This window comes from Lissotriton vulgaris, chromosome 4_1 (genome assembly GCF_964263255.1).
Source record: "Lissotriton vulgaris chromosome 4_1, aLisVul1.2, whole genome shotgun sequence".
Classification (NCBI taxonomy): Eukaryota; Metazoa; Chordata; class Amphibia; order Caudata; family Salamandridae; genus Lissotriton; species Lissotriton vulgaris.
In genome coordinates, this window is record NC_141691.1 from 1,081,969,139 (window position 1) to 1,081,990,207 (window position 21,069).

The 21,069-nt window shown below is 51.4% G+C and overlaps 1 protein-coding gene and 1 pseudogene across 1 annotated transcript in view; both read left to right on the plus strand.

The window, feature by feature from the left end:
- The window catches only part of TRIO (trio Rho guanine nucleotide exchange factor), a 5,246,815-nt gene that overhangs the window by 4,435,630 nt on the left and 790,116 nt on the right, over positions 1-21,069 (plus strand). The gene's annotated exons all lie outside the window — the stretch shown is intronic.
- Positions 8,274-10,205, plus strand: LOC147722891 (uncharacterized; annotated as a pseudogene).

Sequence of the window (21,069 nt, forward strand, 5' to 3'; positions counted from 1 at the left end):
GACGCCGGCGTCTCTCGCCTCTAGGAACATAGCACGGAGACGCGGGGAGACCACATCGGGCCGTATCTTATAGAGCTCAGCCGGGATTCCATTGGGACCCGGTGCCTTGCCAGATCTCAGGGAGCGGATCGCAAGGGTGATCTCGTCAGAAGTGATGTCCCTGTCCAAATCATCGCGGTCCTCCTCTGTGAGACAGGGAAGATCCACGGTCGAGAGAAGTGCCGCCGAGTCGGCCTCTGTACAGTCAGAGGAGGAGGTGTAAACACCCCTGAAATAATCGTCAAACGACTCGGCAATGGCGGAGGGGTCGGTGACAGGGGTGCCATCCGCGCCCATAATCTCAGGTACAACCCGACTGGCCAGCTCCTTCCTGTCCAACCAGGCCAACAGTTTGCCAGCCTTGTCCCCCACGTCATAGATACGGCCCTGCCGTTCCCTAGCCAGGGTCTGGGCGGCATTCGTAGCGAGATCACGGTACTCCAGTTGCTTTAGGGAAAGCGCATGGAGGAGGTCTGGGTTAGGGTCAGGGTCCAGTTGGGCGTCGAGGGCCAAGATCTCTTCCTCGATACAGAGGAGATCGGCGTCTCTGTTTCGACGGGCCTCCGCTATCAAAGCAAATGCCTCGCCTCTCAGGACGGTCTTGAAAGCCTCCCACAGGGTCGCGGCCGACCCGACCGAACCCTCGTTCTCGGAGAAGTACAGGTCTATTGCCTTGGCTAGTAGGGCACGGGTCTTTGGGTTACGAAAGTACCAGGGGTTGACCGTTGCCGGTCGCACCGACAAAGCAATACCGAAATCAAAGGAGACCAGGAGCGGTGAGTGGTCAGAAACTCCACGCGCCAGAAAACGAGCCTCAGACACGGCCGTAGCGTGAGCTGCCAAGGTAAGGATGTAATCTATACGGGACAAGCTACCATGTGCGCCGGACAGGAAGGAGTAATGACGAAGCGTAGGGTGTAAGAGTCTCCAACTATCCACAACGCCCATTGAGTCTATAAATGAGGGCAGCCACAATTGTGAGTGGCGAAGATCTCTAGATGGTTGTCGGTCCAAAGTACCAGAACAGACGGAATTGAAGTCACCCCCAACAATAAGTAAGCCATCAGGCAGAGCTAAAATGGCGCCACCAAGGTCCTGGAACGTGCTGGTCTGTAGACCAGGCGGGACGTAAACTGAGAGTAGGATGAGGGTCCTCCCCTCCCACCGCCCAGCCACCGCTGCGTAGCGTCCTCTATCATCTATCGTAGTGACGTCAATCTCCAGCGGCAGGGAAGCCCGGACAAGAACGCCCGCCCCCCGAGAGCCTGAAGTGAACCCCGAGTGTGCCACCATCTTGTACCCCTTGCGATTGAGCGCCTTACATGAGTTCCCAATCAAATGAGTTTCCTGCAGAAAAACCACATCAGGCATGTGACGCTTGAGCATTTGAAGCACAATTCCCCGTTTGATTCGGTCACCCAACCCGTTGACATTCCAACGGATAACTTTTAATTTCTTACCCCCCATCATCGTGGCACCCTCCCCTACCCGGCCCGAGAGACCCCTGCAGAATCAAAAGTACAACAATATACATCACCCATTGCCGAAAGAAAGAAAACAAAAGCACTCTAAGAGACATTCGAACTTGTCCCAAAACACCCCCCACCCTGCACCCCTGCAGCAGACTAAAAAGCCCCCCCAACCAGCAGTGTGCCTGTCGCCCCATTAACTAGTCTACAGAAAGCCCCAAGAGGAGTAAGGATTCCCCGCGGACACCCCCCGCCGCCCCCCATGAAACGACAGGAGCTCAAATTGCTATTACACTGAAAAAGGAGACGAATGTCACATATAGCAGGACCACCAACCGCCAGTGTCCACTTGGTAGAGCCAGTTCTCACAAATCTGCGCCACCAGCCGCGCCCCCTTCGCCGTTCTCCCGGTCGTCGCTTCGCTGTGGTAGGGTGTCGAGCCATTCGCTTACGTTGTCCGGAAAGTCAAAAAACATCGCACGGCCGTCGTGCTCGACCCGTAACTTGGCCGGGAACATCATCGAGTACTTAAATCCCATGTCCCTCAGTCGCCGTTTCACTCCTCCGTAGCTCTGGCGCTGTCTCTGTACCGCTCTGGTAAAGTCAGGGTAGAAATTCACCTCTGAGTTCTGGTACTGTAGCGGTCCATGCCTCCTGGACGCCTGTAGAATTGCGTCCCGGTCCCTGAAGTTGAGGAACCTAGCAATGATGGGTCGAGGTGCCGCTCCCGTCTTTGGCGGGCCACCTGGCACCCGATGTGCTCGCTCCACCGAGAAGAATTTGCTCAACCCGGGGGGGGAGTAAGATGGTTCTGAATCAGGTCCTCAACGAACAGGTCCGCCGATGCATCCTCCGACCCTTCCGGAACGCCAATGATGCGGACATTCTGTCGCCTGGCACGACCTTCATAGTCGTCCAGTCTCCTGAAGACTTGGTCCGAGGCGAGTCGTAGGGTCCGGACCTCGGTTTGCAGGTCCGAGACATCGGCGGTAAGGCTCGAGGCTTTCAAGTCCAGTGATTTCACGCGATCGTTGGTTTTACCCAGATCGGCTCTGATGAGGGTGAGATCCACTGCCAGCGTGTCCACCTTGTGGGTCAGGACCTCATGCTGTTTCTGCATTTCTTCTCGGATGCCCGAGATGGCCCCCATAACATCGCTGAGGGTGGGTTCGGACCCATCCGGCGAGCCCGATGCGGGGATGTCCTTAGCAGAGGCTCCCGGCGCAGGCGATATGCGGAGTTGAGCATATCTGTCAATCCTGTTCTGCTGCACTTGGGATTTGCCTCGAGCTCCTTTGTTCGCTGTCTTGTCCGGGTCGCCCTTGCCCGCCATGTTGGGTCCGATGAGACCGTGGGGCCACCACACACAGCTCCGAGCCCAAGGTGCGCCGAGCCGAGGATGTAGAGCAGAGGTGTAGCAAAGTCCAGTGGTAGATGGCACAGTGGTATAAGAAACTCCGCAAGTGGGGATCACCACCCAGCACTACGCATCCCAAGCCTGCGGAGTGGCGGAGACCGAGGAGACAATGGCGCTTCCTTGGCAAGGGACATCACACGACGTAGCTCAGCGTAGGAATCTCCGATTCGAACGCGGGAGGCAGTTCCCGCATCAGTGACCCGTCAGCATTCAGAATCCACCTACGTGGAACAGGATTTCGAGCAGGATTATTGCGGAGGGCCGGAGGGTCTGCGGAGCTCCGAGCTTACGCGGCCATCTTGCTTGCCCGCGAAGCTCCTCCCCTCTCCATCGACCTTTTCAACGACAGTAGCAAACCCCTGCCTCATCTCCAAAAACAGGTTGTGCAGGTCAATGTATTTAGCGCGGGACGTGATGGCCTTCGGGGCTGCTGCGCTGGGCCCTGGATCTGCTGGTGCTGATTTCGCGCCTTTCTTGGCGCCATCGAAACTAAGCTTCGCCTGGCGGTTATCCGGCCGCACCATGGTGGCAACAGGTCGCGGCACTCAAGTGCCGTGCAGCGTGTCAGCGCTGTGGGCCCAGGGGTCAAGCGAGCGAATGCAAAAGCAGTCCGTATGCGCAGCCCGCACAGGTAGGTTGCGATGTAGCAATCGCCGGACTCGGTGGCGCAGCTGCGGACTAGTAGATGTCCAGCGGGAGGTCGTGGGCACCCTGGCTCTCCCCGCACTCTCCAGGCGCTCCAGTGACGGGGGGTGAAAATGCCCAGGCAGTAGCAGCGCTATGGCTTCCCCCCGCGGGGCAGGCAGGCTGTGGATGCAGTCAAGCAAGTCCGGAGGTCTTAAACACTAGACCCAGGGAGAGGCAGAGTCCAGTATAGAGAAGGCGCCAACGTAGATCTCGCCGCGATCAGGCAGAGCCCAGAACCCATCCACGTAGCACAGTAGCAGGGGGAAGAACCAGATCAAGCAGCTCAGGGGACACGGCCCTCTCAGCACGTTCTAGGAGTGAACAAACGGGCAGGAGCACCCCCGGTACCAACGCACAATACCCGGTCGTCTCACAGGCATATTCTGGTGTGGGGGCCTCCCCCGCGGCGGGGCCCAGGCGCGACCTCCGCTGTCCAGTCCAGGCACCCCCCGGTCCGCACCCCCCCGCCGAGTGTACCAGCTTGAGGAGGGTCACTCTCTGGGCGCTCGGGGGTCGTCCTGCCCCACGGCGCGTCTCCGGGCGCGGGTATCGCCTCACCTGTGGCAACGGCGTCGGAGATCAGCAGCAGCGGGGGGTGGTCCGCGCATGAGAGGGGGCGACAGCTACTCATCCCTGCCCCGAGTCTCCACTCAGTATCCGTTCCGACCCCGGGCGGCCACCCGAGCTCGCGGCCTACCTCCTCGTGGCCGTCCCCGGTGTCGCGCAGGTTGCAGCAGCCGGCTCCCTCCGCTCGCCGGCTCCAGGACAATCACCGGTGGATTTGGAAACAGCGATGACTCGGGCTTCGGACCTCGCAGCGGCCCCAGACTTGGGTCAAGTGCAGGACGCAGCCTCCCACAGCAGGCGAGGGGAAAATCCGGCGATTCGGCACTCTGTGGCAAAGGATAGTTGAAGGATAGTTGACCAAGGAGCGGGAGCTGCGTGCCTAAGCAGCCATTCCGCTTGTGCGCCCTCTAGCGCCCCATCGGGTTGAGTTTCTTGGGACAGGGGGACCCTCAAGGGCAGATCTGAGGCAGGCACAGTTAGACTGTTCCCCTCTTGAACCCCTCAGACAGCAGGCTGCTACTGAGGCTGCTGGGAATGCTCAAGGTACCCATAAAGTGTATTGAGATGATGGGCTCCTTTATTCAGAGGCTAGAGACTCAAAACCTGGTGCTTCCACGAGGTTGGTTATACCTCTGTGTAGGAGAGTAGGGTCTGCTATCCTATGGTCACCCCCAATTTCTGCTTTTCGCTTCACTGGATTTCGACTTAAAGTGGCTGTGGGCCTGCTAATCAGACCCACAGCCTGCTGTTCTCTCTCTAAATTACTAACCATGTACTATAGGTACATCACCAATTTGGTACTGGACACCTTATCAGCCCCTGTACAGTGCACTATAGGTGCCCAGGGCATAGATGCATCCAAGGCCTACCAGGGGCTGCAGCATATCTTTTGCCACCCCTGGCTGGCCATTAAATAGACACAACTGGCTTATTACTCAGCTGGGGCAAGGTGGTGTAATCACCCCTTGCTTAGATATAGTATACCTGTTTCTAAACCTATATCTGGACATATATGTACCTATCAGTCACTCCTATGGCAGACCTTAACAATCCTGGAGGCAGAGTGCTTGGTTTTATGTGAGATGGTGTTCTAGCATGAGCTGAGCCTATCTGCAGAGGTCGGAACAATTTCCTTACTGCTGTTCCAGGTTATTGCCATACCATATACTCTTAAGTGCATTATAATCTTCGCGGTTATTGCTAACTTTGGTTTGGCTTTATCAAAACATGTTGTGTAAGGTGTCATACACTTTGGAATACTACCCCCTCGCCAGTTCTGGCGACGGGGGTAGCATTCCACCCTTCTAGAGGGAGAAGACATGTTACTTTACTTAAAACGCGGTTAATCCTAACCAGAGCCTCAGCATCACAAAATGGATGCTGCTGCCCCGACACAAATCTGACCTCCTGCTGCTGACCGAAACTTGGCAGGGGAGGCCTGGACAAAAGGTTTCCTGTCACAGGGAGGTACTACACCACCCCAGACAGGAGATAGTGGATTGGAGCAGGGAGGGTTGAAAGAAACTAGACACTGCCTGGGGCACACAATTTGTCCCAGGCAAAATCCAGTCAAACCGGTTCTGGGGCACTCCAGCCCCAGTCCTGGCACGAAACTGGACAAAGGGAAAGGGGTGTAACCACCCCCTTCCTGGGTCCCACCCTAGCAGGTAATCCAGCCCCTTGATTTGGAATAAAGGTAGGAGCTGTGCCAATGCACATCAGATTATCCTGACTGAAACTTATGAAACGAAACTCTGGACCCTTCGACATCCTACTCGACATAGAAGACTGAAGAATCTCCCTTGTGGTCAAGGAGTGACCACCCTGTGCAAACAGGTACCATCCAGCGGGTCACTGTTTGCTTTGTTGCAGTTCCCTCCGGAACTCAAGCGACAGAGATCGACAAGACCCAGCGTTCCTGCCTTCCAACAGCCCGATCCACAGTCCCAGCGAATCTGAGACCCGTGGAGGCGACCTGAGGCGTGGGACCGGCCATCTTGAAAAAACTACGAAGTGCTGACTGTGCAGCTCCCGAGGCACCCTTGAAGCTGTGCATTGGGGTTTGACAATTCCCAGCCCTGAGCAGCTTTTGCACCGAATCTCACCCCTCCACACTCACCGAGTGCTGCGTGGGGCCCTTTTGCATTTTCCTGCTCAACGCGTTGGTCCGGTCGCTTGCCCGTTGGCTAGCGGCCCCAGTACCGACGAACCTTTGAATTTAAACTGCTAGTCTGGTTGGTCGACTGGCCCTCACTCCCCTGAAAAGGCGCAACCTCTCTGACCTTGCTGGTCCGAGTAAGAAGTGATCTTCGAATCCTTTGTGGGTTGCACTTGCCATGGCTTGTTAACTCCGATCCGGAAACCGACACCGCCGACAGCGAGAGCCTTCGTGGGACAGCTCGTGATCCACTTCTGGACATCCTCGTGCCCCAGAGTCCACGTGGCAGCGGAGACAAGCTTCTCGACAACCACCTGATTGCGCCCAACATTGCCTGGTTCCTTCCTGGTTCCACCCTGGTCACTGCTGAGTGACCCAGACTCTGTCCCCTCTGCTTTCAGGTACTCTACATTTTCGATCCACCCTTGGATCCACCCGGACTCTTCTCTCCTGGCCGCCTGCAGCATCTTCATCTCCAGGCACCATAGAACTACTCGATGAAACCCGACACACTTTGGCACCTATGCACCCGCTTCCTGTGGGTGAGGTAACTTATGAACGCCGGTGCTCCTGTAGTGGTTTACACCTCTAGTGTCTAAGTCTAAAGTTTGGTAACTCTAGTCCAGTCGGAAGACTCCTACAACTGTAACTCGATAACTTTTACGCACCATTGACTTTGCATTGGTGCATGCGTGTGCTTTTAGCGCTGCACCCGAGCCCCGCGGGCCTCTCCCGACTTCATCACTGCTAGTCCCGAGTAGCCCCAGCGATTCCCAAGGCCCTGGGCCTTACCACTGTTCGTAAAGTGATACTTATACCACTTTTTTAATATATGGTTTGAGTGGCCATCAGCCTCATCCATAAATGTGCAACTTACATATGTAAAACTGTGCTTTTGTTTAAACGCTTGTGCTTCTATACTCATAAAGAGTACAGGGGATTATTCTAGTAATAAATACATATATTTTTATAATATATATGTTTTGTGTCCTTTCATTTGATATTACAGGATTGCATATGGTAAAACAGCTGGCTTCACATGCCCTCTTGAGTTTAGCCTGAAGGCTGCTTAGTCCATGCTACCCCTAGGATAGCTTGCCTATAAGGTTGACTTACAACCACCACCATAAGGGATTGTTTGGACTGATACAAGGTGCCCACAGAATTGTGGACATCATACATAAGGCCAACTTTTTACATTGGTGTGCAGCGGTTGGGATTTGAGCTTGCTGTTCTTTTACCATTGCAATCTTTTTATCAAATTGAAAGATCACATTAAGTACAATATGTACATATAAACAAAGCTTACATATTTAGGTTCTACTGAACTTAGTAGTTGCAGATCAAAGGGCCTAGCACACTCTGCCTACAACTCACTAGCAAGGTACAGTAGGTAAACACTTAGTGTAGGTAAGTGCATCACTTACACCTCACTAGAGTCATGTCTGGCGCAGAAGGGCAACCCATTGCTCTACCTGTAGTAGGTGACCTGACCAAGGCACCTTCCAGCTATGACAAACTCAGCTTCAAGGACTTGAATGCCTTGTGCATTGCAAGGAAGCTGAGAAGGGGTCACAACCCCACCATTTCTGTCCTGATAGCCATCCTAGAAAAGGATGATCTTGAGAAAGCTAATGCAGTTCCCTCAGGTAGTTCAGGAGAAGGAGTGAACCCCCCAGATACTGAGAACACCACCCCAGAGGTAGAAGATGAGGAGGTAGACCCAGAATCAGAAGGTAATGATTCAGATCAGGACCAAGGGGTTAACCAGGTATCAATTGGAATGCTAAACCAAGCCAACTTGGACCTACATGGGAATGGAGAGGGCCAGCACCTCCCCAGGTCTCATAACCTAATTCTCCCAGGCAATAGAAGAGTGAGATCTCCTTCAAGGGATTCTCACCTTTCTGGTGCCTCAAGGGAATCTCAAAGGGGAATGACTTCTCCCCAGAGAAAAGAGCATAAGGCCAGGATGAGAGCTGTCAAACTCCAGATAGAGAGGGAGAGGTAGCCCTGGCCCAAGCTAAACTTGCTTTAGCAAGGGAGCAAAAACTGTGGGGGGAGATACCCACTGGTGGCAGCATTATTCCTAGAGAGAAAGACAGGTCCTATGATAATAGAAACCTGACAAAGATTGTGCCCTCCTACAAGGAAGGGGATGTCATCCACAAATCGATGACTGCTCTGGAGAGAGCCTGCATGGTACAGCAGGTTCCTCAAGAACAGTGGGCAGCAATCTTATGGTACTCCTTTTCTGAGAAAGGGAGAGACAAGCTCCTCACTGTTAGACCTGAGGATGCTAAAAACAACTCTGTCCTGAAGAGTGCTCTTATTGATGGGTTTGGCCTAACCACTGAGCAATACAAGTTGTTGTTCAGAGATACCCAAAAAGCTCAGACTCAGGACTGGACTGATTTTGTTGATTGTGCCACTAAGGCTCTGGAGGGTTGGTTGCAGGAAAGTAAAGTCTCAGAATATACAGGATTGGTCAATCTAATAATGATAGAACAGATCCTCAATAACTGTCAGAACCAGCTATTGCATCAACACCTTATTGACTCAGATCTGACCTCTCCCCAAGAATTGGGAAAGAAGGCAGACAAGTGGGTCAGAACAAGGGTTAAGCAGAAACCCCAGAACCAAGGAGGTGATCAAAAGAAGGCAGACCAGAAGGGTGGGGATAAGAAAGAAAAATAAAAAGACCAGAAGTCTTCTTCAGGCCCCCAAAAAATTTCTAATAAGGAGGGTGGTTCCCAGAATGGAAACAAGAAGAAGAAGAATGATGGCCCAAAGAAACCTTGGTGCAATTTCTGTAAGTCGACTTCCCACTGGGGGAGTGAATGTACCAAGAAAAATCCAGTCCCTACCACTGCGGCCCCTAAGGCACCTGCACCCCCTAGTACAGTCAGCAGTGGTGGTACACAACCCAAGGCTATAGTGGGGTAAACCCTGGGTACTGAGATGGAGTCTGGCCTAGTCAGAATCCCTACTCAGGCAGTTCTGCTATATGATGTGGACATATCTGTGTCCACTCCTATGAGTCCCAATATTTTGGGCAAATATAGGCAGACACCTTTAATCAATGAGAAACTGGCTCAGGCCTATAGGGACACATGTGCCAGTGTCACTATGGTGACACCAAACTTTGTGGACCCTGGACAAATCATACTAGGTGAGAACTACCTAGTGACCAATGCTAGCAATGCCACTACTACACATAGTGTGGCTGTTGTTATATTCTCCTGGGGAGGGGTAACTGGCCTCAAAAAAGTTGTTGTGAGTGCAGACCTCCCATTTGACTGTCTTTTGGGCAATGATCTAGAGGAATCCTTATGGTCAAAAGTGGAGTACAGGACTCATGCAGAAATGCTAGGGATTTCAGCACATGTCCTTGCTGTATCCAGGTCCCAGGCCAAGAAGTGCCTACCTGAACCTGTGGTGGATCTTGAAACAATAGACCAACCACAATCCAAGAGAAAGAGCAAGAGGGTTAAGGCAGTGTCTTCCCACTTGCCCCAGGTTGAGGATCAGCCCTCTCAGGAGGCTGGTTCTGTGATCCAAGAGGAGACTGTCCTGGAAGAACTTGAACCTGATCAGGTTGAGTTTCTGGGGACAGGTGGACCCTCAAGGGCAGATCTGGGGCAGGCTCAGTTAACTTGCCCTTCTCTTGAACCCCTCAGACAGCAAGCTGCTGCTGAGGCTGCTGTGAATGCTCAAGGTACCCATAGAGTGTATTGGGGTGATGGGCTCCTTTATTCAGAGGCTAGAGACCCCAAACCTGGTGCTGCCAGGAGGTTGGTTATTCCTCTGCAATTTAGGGTCTTCCTTCTCACCTTGGCCCATGATATTCCCCTTGCAGGACACTTAGGCCAGAACAAGACTTGGGACAGTCTTGTCCCTCACTTTCACTGGCCTCACATGTCAGAAGATACCAAGGACTTTTGTTGCTCCTGTGTCACCTGCCAAGCCAGTGGCAAATCAGGTGGCACCACAAAGGCCCCCCTGATACCACTACCTGTGATGAGGGTGCCCTTTGAAAGAGTTGGGATTGACATTGTTGGACCAATGGATCCCCAAACAGCATCTGGGCACAGATTTATCCTGGTGATAGTGGATCATGCCACCAGGTACCCAGGGGCAATTCCCCTGAGGACCACAATAGCTCCTGTTGTGGCAAGGGCCCTACTTGGAGTATTCTCCAGAGTGGGCCTTCCAAAGGAGGTCCTTTCAGACAGAGGTACCAACTTTGTCTGGATACCTAAAAGCAATGTGGAAAGAGTGTGGAGTAAACTATAAGTTTACCACACCCTACCATCCACAGTGCAATAGGCTTGTTGAAAGGTTCAACAAGACCCTAAAGGGAATGATAAAAGGGTTACCTGAAAAACTTAGGCGAAGATGGGACATCCTTTTACCCTGCTTGCTCTTTGCTTACAGAGAGGTCCCACAGAAGGGGGTTGGCTACAGCCCTTTTGAACTTTTGTTTGGCCACCCTGTGAGGGGTCTATTGTGTCTTGTGAAGGAAGGATGGGAGTTACCTCTCAAAAAGCCTAAGCAGGACAAGTTCTTCAGTCCTTCAGACATCTGTTTTCACTGACCCCAAGTCAGACAAGCTGGTGCACCCATGAGGTGGACACTGGTGACATTCTGCCTGTCAAGAGTACAATTTACAGGCAACCTGACCATGTCAGGGACTGCATTAGGACAGAGGTCCAAAAGATGTTGGAGCTGGGAGTTATTGAGCCCTCAGAGAGCCCTTGGGCCAGTCCTGTAGTCCTTGTGCCAAAACCTCACACCCAGGATGGTAAGAGAGAGATGAGGTTTTGTGTGGACTACAGAGGTGTCAATGCTGTCACTAGGACAGATGCCCACCCCATCCCCAGGGCAGATGAGCTCATTGATAGATTGGCTTCTGCCAAGTTCTTGAGCACATTTGACCTGACAGCAGGCTACTGGCAAATCAGATTAGCTGAGGATGCAAAAGCCAAGACAGCATTTTCGACCCCAGGAGGACATTATCAATTTGTGGTAATGCCCTTTGGTTTAAAGAATGCACCTGCCACTTTCCAAAGGCTGGTGAATCAAGTTCTCACAGGACTGGATGACTATTGTGCAGCTTATCTAGATGATATTGATGTCTTTAGCTCCACCTGGGAGGATCACCTGGTCCACCTGAGGAATGTTTTAGAGGCTCTGCAAAAGGCAGGCCTCACTATCAAGGCCACAAAGTGCCAGATAGGGCAGAGCAAGATTGTGTACCTGGGCCACCTGGTAGGTGGGGGTCAGGTTCAACCACTGGAGAGCAAGATCCAGACCATCAGAGACTGGACTCCTCCAATCACCCAGACACAGGTCAGAGCTTTCTTGGGCCTGTCTGGGTACTACAGGAAGTTTGTGAAAAACTATGGGTCCATTGCGACTCCACTGAATGACCTCACTTCCAAAAAGATGCCAAAGAAAGTTCAGTGGACAGTTAGCTGTCAAAAGGCATTTGATGACCTGAAGCAGGCCATGTGTACTGCACCTATTCTGAAAAGTCCAGATTACTCCAAAGAGTTCATAGTCCAAACAGATGCTTCTGAGTTGGGTGTGGGAGCTGTACTTTCACAACTGAATATAGACGGTCAAGACCAGCCCGTTGCTTTCATAAGCAGAAGGCTGACCCCTAGAGAGATATGTTGGTCAGCTATAGAGAGGGAGGCCTTTGCTGTGGTTTGGGCCCTGAAGAAGCTGAGGCCATACTTGTTTGGCACTCACTTCAAGATTCAGACAGACCACAAGCCTCTCCTATGGTTAAATCAGATGAAGGGTGAAAATCCCAAAGATCTTAGGTGGTCCATTTCCCTACAGGGGATAGACTTTACACTGGAACATAGACCTAGGACTGACCATGCCAATGCAGATGGACTCTCCCGATATTTCCACTTAGAACATGAAGACTCAAGGTTAGGTTAATGTCCCTAAGTTTGGTGGGGGGGGGGGAGGTTGTGTAGGAGAGTAGGGTCTGCTTCCTATGGTCACCCCCACTTTTTGCTTTTGCTTTACTGGTTTTCGACTTAGATGTGGCTGTGGGCCTGCTAATCGGACCCACAGCCCAGATGCACTCTCTCTAAATTCACATCATGGACTCTAGATACATCCACTATTGGCAATTGGTTCACCTTGTCAGCCCCTGTAGAAGTGTACCCTAGGTACTCAGGGCATAGGTGTAACCAAGGCCTACCAGGGGCTGCAGCATGTATTATGCCACTCCTGGCTGGCCACTCAGACTGACACAGACTGACACTGAAACTGATCACTCAGCTTGGGCAAGGTCGTGTAATCACCCCTTGCTTAGGTGTAGTATTCCTATATCTACCCATATATATAGACACACAGTAACCTATAAGTCACTCCTATGGCAGGCCTTAACAATCCTGGAGGCAGAGTGCTTGGTTATGTGTGAGATGGTGATCTAGCATGAGCTACGCCTGTCTGCAGCTTTCGGAACCATGTCCTTATAGCCGTTCTATGATATCGTCATACCATATACTCTTAAGTGCCTTATAATCGTCGCGGTTGAATGCTAACTTTGGTCTGGCTTTATCAAAACATGTCATGTAAGGTGTCATACACTTTGGAATACTAACCCCTTGCCAGTTCTGGTGACGTGGGTAGCATTCCACCCTTTTAGAGGGAGAGGACATGTTGTTCCTACTAATCCCGGTTAAAGTTAACCAGAGCCTCAGCATCACAAATTGGATGCTGCTGCCACAGACACAAGTCTGAACTCCTGCTGCTGGGAGTCCTTCCAGCGAGGGAGGCTTGGACAATAGGTTTCCTGTCTTGGGAGGTGCTAGCACCACCCCAGACAGGCCATAGTGTTTTGGGGCAGGGAAGGCTGAATGAAATGAGACACTGCCTGGGGCACACAAGGTGTCCCATGCATAGTCTGGTTCAAACCGGTGCTGGGGCACTCCAGCCCCAGCTCTGGCGCGAAACTGGACAAAGGGAAAGGGGTGTAACCACCCCCTTTCCTGGTCGCACCCATAGGAAGGACCTAGCAGGTAATCCAGCCCCTTTGATTCGTATAAAGATAGGAGCTGAGTCAAGAGACTTTAGATTTATCCTGAACTGAAACTTGAAATGAAACTCTGAACCTTCGACGATCTACTTCACAGAAGATGACTGAAGAATCTCCCTTGTGGTCAAGGAGTGACCAACCTGTACCAACAGGCCCCATCCAGCAATCTGTTGTTTACTTTGTCGACGCTCCCGCTGGAGCCCGAGCATAGAGTCCGACAAGAGCCAGACTTCCAGACTTCTTTGACCCCGATCCACAGTCTATGCAAAGCTGAGACCCGTGGAGGCGACGAGAGACATGGGACCGGCCATCTTGAAAAGTCTACTCCTTGCTACTTGTGCAGCTTCCGAGGCACCCTCGAAGTTGTGCATTGGGGATTGAGAAGCCCTAGCCCCGAGCATCAACTGCACCGAAGATCAGCCCTCCACACTCCACGAGTTCTTCGTGGGGCCCTTCTGCATTTTCCTGCTCGACTCGTCTGTCCGGTCACTTGCCCGTTGGCTAGTGGCCTCTGTGACGACGAACCTTCGAATCTACACTGCTGGCCTGGTTGCTCCAGGCTGGCCCTTGATTCCCTGAAAAGGAGAAGTCCATCAGACCTTGCTGGTCTGATCAAGAAGCCATCTTTGATTTCTGCATGGGTTGCCTTTGCCAAGGCTTATTGACTTCAATCCGTAAGCCGACACCGCCGACAGCGAGAGCCTTCGTGGGACAGTCCGTATACAGCTCCTGGTCGTCGTCGACACCTCCTGGTCCATGTGGCTGCAAAGACAAGCTTCACGACATCACCTGATTGCTTCGCGACAACGCCTGGTTCCTTCCTGGTCACTGGCTAGTGACCCAGACTCTGTCCCCTCTGCTTTCAGGTCCTCTTCATCCACGATCCGCCCTTGGATCCAACCGGACACTTCCCTCCTGGTCGCCTGCAGCATCTTTCTTCACGGCTCCATAGGATTCAGCGACGAAACCCGACACACTTTGACACCTATGCACCCGCTTCCTGTGGGTGAGGTTTTTTTTTTTTTTTGAAAATATGTTTGTCACAGCAAGGTCAACATTACACTTATATTCATTCCGTTACTTCATTATTACGGGATATAGCACGGTATCAACATCATCTTATCAACAACAGAACTACTTTTTCCTCTTACGTTATGTAGCATTGTGCCTCCCTAATGACAAGAAATATTATTATAAGTGTACAGTCATTTCAATTTTTCATCAACTGAACTCCCCCCAAAGGCACATACATGTGATATAGAGTTTTCTCATGCGAGCAATGACCATTCCTTAATATTCTGTGGTGTAATATACATTTGTCGTACCATTCTCACGTTACATTGCAATGGCAAGGTATGATGCGTTCGGAGTCTGCAACCTGTACTACGTGTATGTAGTTCATGGTGGAGTGCAACAGGCACTCTACAAAGGAGCCCTCGCCTGTCCTTGCCGGTTTGCCTCTGCAGTCATTATCGACATAAGTGTTCATTCTATGTGCGCCTTCGCGTACGTTTCAAACTCCACTACCATTAAGTTCCAGTCTAGGGAAATCGGAGTTTTGCGTAGGCCTCTTTGCTCCTCTCTTTATAGCTCCTGGCCCTCAGCCTTTCCCCATCGTAATACCTCGCTATACCATAACTCCATACCCGGCGATCTCGCCGACTTCCATTTCATTGCTATCGCCCTCTTTGCTAATAACAGCGCCAGGTCTACAAATCTAGTGGTCACAGTCCTCTTTTTTTCTTTGTGACCAATCCCCAGTACGCTGTATAGTGGTGAGTCATAGGGTCTGCCTGGGGCAATCTCAGTTAGGATGTGATGGATTGTGGCCCAGTAGTGCCCCAACTTAGGGCAGTCCCAAAACATATGTATCATACCCGCGTCATCACGGTGACATCTGGGGCATTGGCTGGATGTCTCAGGATACATCACGTGTAGTCTGTGGGGGGTTAGGTATGCCCTATGGACAATCATGAGATGAATGAATTTTAACTTAGGGTTGCGTGACACTTTCTTGGGGAGCTTTAGTACCTTTTCCCAGTCCTTATCACCAATGTCTCTGCCCATGTCACCCTCCCAACGTGTGCGGAGAGGCTGCAGTGGGGTAGCTTTACTCGCTCTGATGCCCCTATTGAGCCACTTTGTTAAATGACTGCCCAATCTCATTAGATATTGCATAGGGAGCAGGGCAGTCGCCGTCGGTTCCACGCCCTCCCTCACCCAATGTACGGATATATAGTGAGTGACTTGTGCATGCACCAGAAACAGCGACCGCGGAGTCTGGTGTAACTGCATGAAGTCTGCGTGTGTAAGAAGTCTCCTCTCCGAAAAGAAGTCCCCCACTTGTGTCACCCCAGCCTCTTGCCATGATCTCAGTTTACGCTCCGTGAGTGTGCCAGTTCCTAGGGGGATGCCCAAAAGGGGGCTCGTGGGAGCATAAGCCTGCCGTCCACCAGTGTACCTGAGTGCTGCCCTCCACTGTTGGATCACAAGTCTAAGTAAAGGAGGGGCCGAGGCTGGTATTTTCGCTTTGGGGAGCAACAGTCTGTGTATACATCCTCTGTTCCTGTCCGCCTCCGTCATGTTCACCTCGTGCAGATTACGTCCTGCTAGCCAGTAAGCTAACCATTGAAGCTGGCAAGCGTAGCCATATGCTACCAGATCGGGGACTCCCATACCCCCGCCGTCCGTTGGCAATTTTAGTTTAGCTAGACTTATGCGTCTCCTGCCCGCACCCCACACCAATTCCGTCAGCAGCGTGTGTAGTTGTTTAAAGAAGGCCATGGGCACCAGGACGGGCAAATTCGTGAAGAAATATATCAGTCTGGGCAGGACCACCATTTTTTAAATCGCCACTCTGCCCGCAACCGACAGCGACAGAGTGTTCTAGAATCGTACTTGTGGCTTTAGTGTATTAAGGGCCTTACCCAGGTTGCCCTCCAGTAGATCCTGTGCATCCCTGTAGATTTGAATACCTAAGTATTTGAAGGTTACTGGCGCTAATTGGAACTGGTATGGTGTAAACTGTATATGTGTGTCTGCCACAGGCCTGTGAAAACTATACCCGTATGATTTGGATGCATTAATCGCAAGTCCCGATAACCCTTCGAACTCACTAAACACCTCTGATATCTGCTCTATGGGTCTTGTTATGTCGCGAAGGAATAGCAGTATATCGTCCGCGTATGCAGAGATGATATGGTGGGCGGGAAGTCTGGCAATCCCCATGGTATCCGCCAGTGTGCGGACTTTTATCATCAGAGGTTCCAGGGCTATTATAAAGAGTAAGGGCGATAGTGGGCATCCCTGCCGCGTTCCCTTTGCAATGGTAAGTTGAGCAGAGATACATCTACTGGTCTTAACGCGTGCTGTGGGCTTGTGGTAAAGTAAAGCGATCCATTTTATGTAATCCTGCGGGATGCCGAATTTGCTCAATACTGCCAGCATATAATCCCATTTTAGGGAATCAAAGGCCTGCCTAAGGTCCAGTGATATACACCCCTCATTATTCTCCCCTCGGGCCATAAATTGACTTAGTCTCTTCAGGTTCAATGCGGTGCTTCTGCCTGGTAGAAATCCGCATTGGTCTGGGTGTATCACATCTTGTATATATTGCGATAATCGAGTTGCCAGTATTTTACTGAGGATTTTATAATCCGTGTTGAGTCGCAAGAGGGGTCTGTAATTCTCTACATGTAGCGCTGCTCTCCCTGGTTTCAGTATAGATACTATCAGTGCCTGTAGCGTCGACTCTGGCAGCTCTCCACTATCCAGCGCTTCTTTGTAAAGCGCAAGGAGACGGGGGGCCAGGAGGTCAATATAAGTCAGATAGAATTCCGCCGGGAGTCCGTCCGAGCCCGGTGCTTTGTTCCTCGGCAGTGCTTTTATGGCCTGTCTGACTTCTGCCAGTGTGATGGGTTTAGAGAGATCATGTTGTTGCAAATCTGTCAGTTGTGGGATGCATGTGTCAGTCAGGAAGGACTCTAGTTCCGGTTCAGAGAGCGGCGCATGCGCGCCGTACAGGTCTCCGTAGTCTGTCTGGAACGTATCGTTTATATCTAATTGGGTCCGCACTATGCCTCCAGCCTGGTCATACACCTTGGTTATAGGGACACTGTCTGGGGCATTGCGCGTCAGGCGTGCCAGCAGAGCACCCGCTCTGTCAGCCTTCGTATGCATCCTATTAGTGTATTCCCTATAATCTATTAATCTTAGTTCTTCCAGGAGTTCAGCGTGTTGTATATGAGCATCCTGTAGTTGTGTGAGGTTACCGTCGGTGCCTGCCGCCTCACCTTCCAGTGCCGCTAGGCTTCCCTCTACTGCCCTCAACTTCTCAAGTACTAGGTGTTTCACTCCTACTTTAGTGCCCATTGCCACTGTTCATGAAGTTGCCTTGAAGGCGTCCCACTCTATTTGCCTGTACTGGCAGTGTTTTCGTTCTCTGTGAAGTACTTTGTGCTGGCGTCCAGCAGTGAGGATTTGAACACTAGGTCCTCCAGTAAACCAGGCGGTAAGCTCCATGTCGGGATGGGAGTGGGTAATCTTCCCCCACTGCAAGGTCAGTTCTACCGGATTATGGTCCGACAGTGTCTTACCCATATGTTGTACTGAGATGAGCGACCCCCGCAGTGTCCTAGAGCGAAATATGCGGTCGATCCTGGTGTGCAACCTGTGTGGCGGGGAGTAAAACGTGTATTCCCTGTTGTGCGTGTTTAGGACCCTCCATGCGTCGTCCAACTCCCATCCGTTTGCCCATTGTGTCAGTGCCATAGCCTGTCTCCTACTATCTGTCGCATGCAGTGGTGGGTGTGATCTATCTAACGTAGGGTCCAGAACCGCGTTGCAGTCCCCCCCTATCACCCAATGTTGTTCCACCCAGTCCGCCCCCCTCAGAGACCATGAAGTGCTATTAAACACCCCCAAATGTAAATATTGAGATTCTTTTTTTATTTATGTGTTATATGTAGTGTCTGTTTATCGTCTTTTGTCACAGTAAGTCACATATTAGTTATTGTGGATATATTGCACATCACAATCACTCTGCGTGTACTTCATTCACCACACGCTGGACCTGAGAGCCTGCACGCACCAATATGGGGCAAAATGCACCATATATAAAGTGTGCATATATATGTATATGTATCCGGAAACGTGCGGCATGAAGGACGTATATGTCCCCGATCTCTTAGAGAAAGGGGTAAGGTGCTTTAAATTTTGTTTTATTCATTTCTTTACAGGTTCTTCAACGAACAATACATACGTCAGTAAGCTACCGCGTATGTATTTTGAACCACTCATGTGTCTATATTGAGCAGCGTCCACTATTGTAAATACTTTCTTTACATTAATTAATCCTTAACCTTCATTTTAGGTTTCTAGGAGTGGCATATACAGGGCTGGTCCCTGTATGGTCCTGAAGAAACGCCAGGGGTAGCGTGAAACATGTTGACCATAAACTGAACCTACCTGCATAGTTGGTCGGATCACAGCATAAACCCCATTTTTAATATACCAACCTAGGAGCAGAATAAATTATTGAGGCCCACTAGCACGGTATTTTTAAATTCACTTTTTCACCCACTCCAACCTCACTACACTTTTTTTGCACCACACATAGTCCTTCACAACTAAGTGCTCCTACGTAGTTCGCAAGTCGTAGCACGCCCCTTTTCGTAGAGAACTGGGACGGCCCCAATGATGAAGCATGTCACCGTGAGGAAACTCCGGTGAGTAAGGGGACTCAAGAAAGATATTTTTTCTTTCTGATTTCGGCTACACTTAATAATCTTTTGTGTTTAGCCCCAACGCAAGATAGGTCTCCGAACCCAGAACTTGGGCTCACTTTTTTCATATGACGCTTTAGGAGGGCGACCTGTTCTTAAGCACCTCCCTTTCCCTCTGGTTATACGTGTCCCACCCAGTCCGACAGTATTCCGCTAATGTCATCAAAAAAACTGCCCAACACTACACATGTGCCATCCAGTGTCCCTCGTATGAACACATAACGTCCACTTTTTGTCCACCCGTTTCTCCACTAGTGTAAACGGCACAGTGTTCCTAATCCAGATATCCGCCCCCTTGAGAATGCTGAGTATTCTGTGGTGTACAGTTGGCCCTTCCATTTGCGAGCCAGTTTCTCCCCCTCCGCCCTATTCAGGTGTGTTTCTTGTAGGTATGCTATCTGTGTTTTCCTCCTATTTAGCTGCGCCCTTATTCTGTACCTTTTGTGGGCCGACCCCATGCCTCGTACATTCCAAGTGCAGAACTGATATTGGTTAGAGACCGACACAACAGGTATCCTCCTCTCCCTCGGCCATTGCCCACACTTCTCTCACGTATGTCAGCAGAATGTATATTTTAAGTGCAATACTTGTGCGTAACTCCCCAACCTTGAGGTCCCCACTCCACAACCGTGTGAGACCAAACCGTAGTACCCAACTGGGGTACAAACTGAATGCAGTCATGCCTACGCCTGGGGGGCGTGCGCCCAACCGCACTCTCTCTGCGGGTAACTTACAAAAGGCCTCCGTTCGATGTCCTATTAGCAACATTTGTCCTGGTTCCTTTTCCCTCCCTCCTCAAGTCTGTCAGAGTCACATATACATTACCACGGCGCCTCCATTCCGCCCCCTCTCACATGTCCTCTGCCATCTGTGCCGTTATGCGTGGGGACTGGTGAAGGCTAGCATCCGTGTCCGATGCCACTGTACTTGAGCTGCCTTGGCTGTTCGATGCCGTATCAATGTTTTTATTGTGCTCTGCCAAAGCGTTAGTCGTTAGCACCATCAGATCCGTTGAATTACCTCCTCCCGATGTCTGTCGTCGGCCGTCCTGTGATGACCCTGCCTCCGGATCTTCATTCTGGGTCGAGGCGTTGGCCTCGTTTGTGGGTTGCTTCTGGTTTCGCGGGTCCGCGTCCTTGCCTCTCAGTGGGGGCATTGGGAGTGCCACCTCCATCCATTCAGATGCTTCCTCTGGGTCATCAAAGAAATATGACTTGCCATCATGGATAATTTTTAGTCTCGATGGGAAAAATAATGCATATTTCATATTACGGTCTCTCAGGGCACGTTTCACTCCCCAGAAGGATGCCCTGGCTTTCTGCACTGCTTGTGTAAAGTCCGGGTAGATCGAGATTGGCCGGTTGTCGTATTTTAACGCCCCGGCCTCCCTCGCCGATTTCAATATCGTGTCCCTGTCTTTGAAATGCAGAAGACGTGCTATTAATGGACGTGGTGGCACCCCTGGTCTCGGCGGTCTCTGTGGCACTCTGTGCACTCTTTCAACACTATACATCTGGGTGAGTTCCGCAGGGTCCACTATTGTCTTCAACCAGTCTTCTACGAACCTGGTCGGATTGGCCCCCTCGCTCCGCTCCGGTACACCCAAAATGCGGATGTTGTTGCGGCGTGAGCGTCCCTCTGCATCATCCACTCTGTCTCTCAACCCCTTGAGCTGCTTCTCTAATACCTCCAGGCGTGTGGAGTGATCCGTCTGCTGTGGGATGAGGTCGGTCAGGGCGATCTTGTGTTCCGCAACTTTTTCCGCCAATTTCTTATGGTCATCTTTCAATAGGGAGAGGCCCGTCGACATCGTGTCGATCCTGGCTTCTAGCGCTTCCCTAGAGGCTGTGATTTCCGTCAGGATAAGATCCAGCTTCGTATCCTGT